Source organism: Arachis duranensis, chromosome 4, assembly GCF_000817695.3.
Source record: "Arachis duranensis cultivar V14167 chromosome 4, aradu.V14167.gnm2.J7QH, whole genome shotgun sequence".
NCBI lineage: Eukaryota > Viridiplantae > Streptophyta > Magnoliopsida > Fabales > Fabaceae > Arachis > Arachis duranensis.
The window spans coordinates 58,251,080-58,256,507 of record NC_029775.3 but is presented as its reverse complement, the minus strand read 5'-3'; the positions used below and the strand labels follow the sequence as shown (position 1 = coordinate 58,256,507).

The 5,428-nt window shown below is 38.6% G+C and overlaps 1 non-coding gene across 1 annotated transcript; it reads right to left on the bottom strand.

The window, feature by feature from the left end:
- Nucleotides 1–410: 410 nt before the first annotated feature.
- Nucleotides 411–518, bottom strand: LOC127747165 (small nucleolar RNA R71). Its single transcript, XR_008008969.1, has one exon. It is a non-coding gene; the product is annotated as a small nucleolar RNA R71 (small nucleolar RNA).
- Nucleotides 519–5,428: the final 4,910 nt, after the last annotated feature.

Sequence of the window (5,428 nt, the reverse complement as noted above, 5' to 3'; positions counted from 1 at the left end):
TCGAAGAAGAAGAGGAGATGGCAGCCGAAAATAATAATGCAAGAAGGATGCTTGGTAATTATACTACACTTACTTCCAAGTTTGATGGAAGAAGCATCTCAATCCCTGCCATTGGAGCAAACAATTTTGAGCTGAAACCTCAACTAGTTGCTCTAATACAACAGAACTGCAAGTTCTATGGACTTCCATTAGAAGATCCCTATCAGTTTTTAACTTAGTTCTTGTAGATCTGTGAGACTGTTAAGACTAATGGAGTAGGTCCTGAAGTCTACAGGCTCATGCTTTTCCCTTTTGCTGCAAGAGACAGAGCTAGAACATGGTTGGACTCACAACCTAAAGATAGCCTGGACTCTTGGGATAAGCTAGTCACAGCTTTCTTGGCTAAGTTCTTTCCTCCTCAAAAGCTGAGCAAGCATAGAGTGGATGTTCATACCTTCAAACAAAAAGATGGTGAATCCATCTATGAAGCTTGGGAAAGATACAAGCAGATGACCAAAAGGTGTCCTTCTGACATGCTTTCAGAGTGGACCATTTTGGATATATTCTATTATGGTCTATCTGAGTTCTCTAAGATGTCACTGGACCATTCTGCAGGTGGATCTATTCACCTAAAGAAAACGCCTGCAGAAGCTCAAGAACTTATTGACATGGTTGCTAATAACCAATTCATGTACACTTCTGAGAGGAATTTCGTGAATAATGGGACGCCTCAGAGGAAGGAAGTTCTTGAAATTGATGCTCTGAATGCCATATTGGCTCAGAACAAAATGTTGACTCAACAAGTCAACGTGATTTCTCAAATTCTGAATGGATGGCAAAATGCATCCAACAGTACTAAAGAGGCATCTTCTGAAGGAGAAGTTTATGATACTGAGAACCCTGCAATGGCAGAGGTAAATTACATGGGTGAACCTTATGGAAACACCTATAATTCATCATGGAAAAATCATCCAAATTTGTCATGGAAGGATCAACAAAAGCCTCAACAAAGCTTTAATAATGGTGGAAGAAACAGGCTCAGCAATAGCAAGCCTTTTCCATCATATTCTCAGCAACAGACAAAGAATTCTGAGTAGAGCATCTCTAGTTTAGCAAATATTGTCTCTGATCTGTCTAAGGCCACTTTAAGTTTCATGAGTGAAACAAGGTCCTCCATCAGAAATTTGGAGGCACAAGTGGGCCAGCTGAGTAAGAAAGTCACAGAAACTCCTCCTAGTACTCTCCCAAGCAATACTGAAGAGAATCCAGAAAGAGAGTGCAAGGCCATTGACATATTCAACATGGCCGAACCTAGAGAGGAAGGAGAGGACGTGAATCCCAATGAGGAAGACCTCATGGGACATCTCTCAAGCAGTAAGGAGTTTCTTATTGAGGACCCAAAGGAATCTGAAGGTCATATAGAGAACATAGAGATCCCATTAAACCTCCTTCTGCCATTCATGAGCTCTGAAGACTATTCTTCCTCTTAAGAGGATGAAGATGTAACTGGAGAGTAAGTTGCTCAATATATAAGAGCCATCATGAAGCTGAATGCCAAGTTATTTGGTAATGAGACTTGGGAAGGTGAACCTCCCTTGCTCATTAGTGAACTAGATACATGGGTTAAGCAAACTTTACCTCAAAAGAGACAAGATCCTGATAAATTCTTAATACCCTGTACCATAGGCACCATGACCTTTGAGAAAGCTCTGTGTGACCTAGGGTCAGGCATAAATCTTATGCCACTCTCTGTAATGGAGAAGCTGGGGATCATTGAGGTACAGCCTGCCATATTCTTATTATAGATGGAAGACAAGTTAGTAAGACAAGCTTATGGATTGGTAGAGGATGTGTTAGTGAAGGTTGAAGGCCTTTACATCCTTGCTGATTTCATAATCTTTGACAATAGGAAGGATGAGGATGAATGCATCATCCTTGGAAGACCTTTCCTAGCCACAGCAGGAGCTGTGATAGATGTTAACAGAGGAGAATTAGTCCTTTAATTGAATGGGGACTACCTTGTGTTTAAGACCCAAGGGTGTTCTTCTGGATACATAGAGAGGAAACATGAAAAGCTTCTCTCAATATAGAGTCAAACGAAGCCCCCACAATCAAACTCTAAGTTTGGTATTGGGAGGCCACAGTCAAACTCTAAGTTTGGTGTTGGGAGTCCACAACATTGACCTAATCACCTGTGTAGCTCCAAGGGAGCTCACTATCAAGCTAGTGACATTAAAGAAGCGCTTATTGGAAGGCAACCCAATTTTAATTTATCTAATTTTATTTTTATTTTATTGTTCTTTTATGTTTTATTAGGATCATGATCATGTGGAGTCACAAAACAAATACTAAAATTAAAAATAGAATCAAAAACAGCAAAAGAAATAGCACACCCTGGAGGAAGTGCTTACTGGCGTTTAAACGCTAGTAAGGAGTATCTGGCTGGCGTTCAATGCCAGAAAAGAGCATGGATCTGGCGTTGAACACCAAAAACAAGCAACAGTCTGGCGTTTAAATGCCAGGAATACACCCTGAGGGAGCTGGCATTGAAGGCCAGAAACAAGCATGGAACTGGCGTTCAACGCCATAAACATGCTGCAAACTGGCGTTGAACGCCCAAAACAAACATAGAGCTGGCGTTTAACGCCATAAACAAGAATCAATCTAGCTTTAAACACCAGGATTACGTAGAGATGGCATTTTACACGCCTAATTGGTGCAGGGATGTTAAATCCTTGACACCTCAGGATCTGTGTACCCCAAAGGATCCCCACCTACCTCAACTCACCTTCTCTCTTCTTCACACAATCCAATAACACTCTTCCCCAAAAACCCTTCACCAATCACCTCAATCTCACTTTCCCATCACCTCTTTACCACTCACATCCATCCTCTCTTCTCCATAAACCCCACCTACCTTCAAAAATTCAAAATCTATTCCCACCCAAACCCACCCTAAATGGCCGAATACATATCTCTCCCCTTCTCTTCCATATTTACTTCTTCTTCTTCTATTCTTTCTTCTTTGCTCGAGGGCGAGCAACATCCTAAGTTTGGTGTGGCAAAAGCATAGCTTTTTTTGTTTTTCCATAACCATTGATGGCACCTAAGGCCGGAGAAACCGCCAGAAAGAGGAAAGGGAAGACAAAAGCTTCCACCTCCGAGTCATGGGAGATGGAGAGATTCATCTCAAGGGTCTATAGCTCAGTAGTAGAGCATTTGACTGCACATCAAGAGCACTCCATCATTCTTCATGAAATTAGAGAAGATCAAAGCGAAATGAGGGAGGAGCAACAAAGGCAAGGAAGAGACATAGAATAGCTTAAGGACATCATTGATCCATCAAGAAGAAGACGCCACCATCACTAAGATGGACTCATTCCTTGTTCTTATTTCTCTATTTTTTGGTTTTTATGCTATATGTTTGTCTATGTTTGTGTCTTCATTACATGATCATTAGTATTTAGTAACTATGTCTTAAGGCTTTGAGTAATTCCATAAATCATTTACCTCTCTTAAATGAAAAATGTTTTAATACAAAAGAATAAGAAGTACACGAGTTTCGAACTTATCCTTGAATTTAGTTTAATTATATTGATATCGTGATAGTACTTTTTGTTTTCTGAATGAATGCTTGAACAGTGCATATTTTTTATCTTGTTGTTTATGAATGTTAAAATTGTTGGCTCTTGAAAGAATGATGAACAAAAGAGAAATGTTATTGATAATCTGAAAAATCATGAAATTGATTCTTGAAGCAAGAAAAAGCAGTGAAGAACAAAGCTTGCGAAAAAAAAATTAGAAAGAAAAAGAAAAAGCAAGCAGAAAAAGCTAATAGCCCTTAAAACCAAAAGGCAAGGGTAAAAAGGATCCAAGTCTTTGAGCATCACTGGATAGGAGGGCAAGCAATATTCTAAGTTTGGTGTGGTAAAAGCATAGCTTTTTTTGTTTTTTCATAACCATTGATGGCACCTAAGGCCGGAGAAACCTCCAGAAAGAGGAAAGGGAAGACAAAAGCTTCCACCTCCGAGTCATGGGAGATGGAGAGATTCATCTCAAGGGTCCACAGCTCAGTAGTAAAGCATTTGACTGCACATCAAGAGCACTCCATCATTCTCCATGAAATGAGAGAAGATCAAAGAGAAATGAGGGAGGAGCAACAAAGGCAAGGAAGAGACATAGAAGAGCTTAAGTACATCATTGATCCATCAAGAAGAAGACGCCACCATCACTAAGGTGGACTCATTCCTTGTTCTTATTTCTCTGTTTTTCAGTTTTTATGCTATATGTTTGTCTATGTTTGTGTCTTCATTACATGATCATTAGTATTTAGTAACTATGTCTTAAGGCTATGAATAATTCCATAAATCCTTCACCTCTCCTAAATGAAAAATGTTTTAATACAAAAGAACAAGAAGTACATGAGTTTCAAATTTATCCTTGAATTTAGTTTAATTATATTGATGTGGTGACAATACTTTTTGTTTTCTGAAAGAATGCTTGAACAGTGCATATTTGTTTATCTTGTTGTTTATGAATGTTAAAATTGTTGGCTCTTGAAAGAATGATGAACAAAAGAGAAATGTTATTGATAATCTGAAAAATCATGAAATTGATTCTTGAAGCAAGAAAAAGCAGTGAAGAACAAAGCTTGCGAAAAAAAATTAGAAAGAAAAAGAAAAAGCAAGCAGAAAAAGCTAATAGCCCTTAAAACCAAAAGGCAAGGGTAAAAAGGATCCAAGGCTTTGAGCATCAATGGATAGGAGGAAGGGTAAAAAGGATCCAAGTCTTTGAGCATCACTGGATAGGAGGGCAAGCAATATTCTAAGTTTGGTGTGGTAAAAGCATAGCTTTTTTTGTTTTTTCATAACCATTGATGGCACCTAAGGCCGGAGAAACCTCCAGAAAGAGGAAAGGGAAGACAAAAGCTTCCACCTCCGAGTCATGGGAGATCGATAGATTCATCTCAAGGGTCCACAGCTCAGTAGTAGAGCATTTGACTGCACATCAAGACACTCCATCATTCTCCATGAAATGAGAGAAGATCAAAGAGAAATGAGGGAGGAGCAACAAAGGCAAGGAAGAGACATAGAAGAGCTTAAGGACATCATTGATCCATCAAGAAGAAGACGCCACCATCACTAAGGTGGACTCATTCCTTGTTCTTATTTCTCTGTTTTTCGGTTTTTATGCTATATGTTTGTCTATGTTTGTGTCTTCATTACATGATCATTAGTATTTAGTAACTATGTCTTAAGGCTATGAATAATTCCATAAATCCTTCACCTCTCTTAAATGAAAAATGTTTTAATACAAAAGAACAAGAAGTACATGAGTTTCAAATTTATCCTTGAATTTAGTTTAATTATATTGATGTGGTGACAATACTTTTTGTTTTCTGAATGAATGCTTGAACAGTGCATATTTTTTTATCTTGTTGTTTATGAAT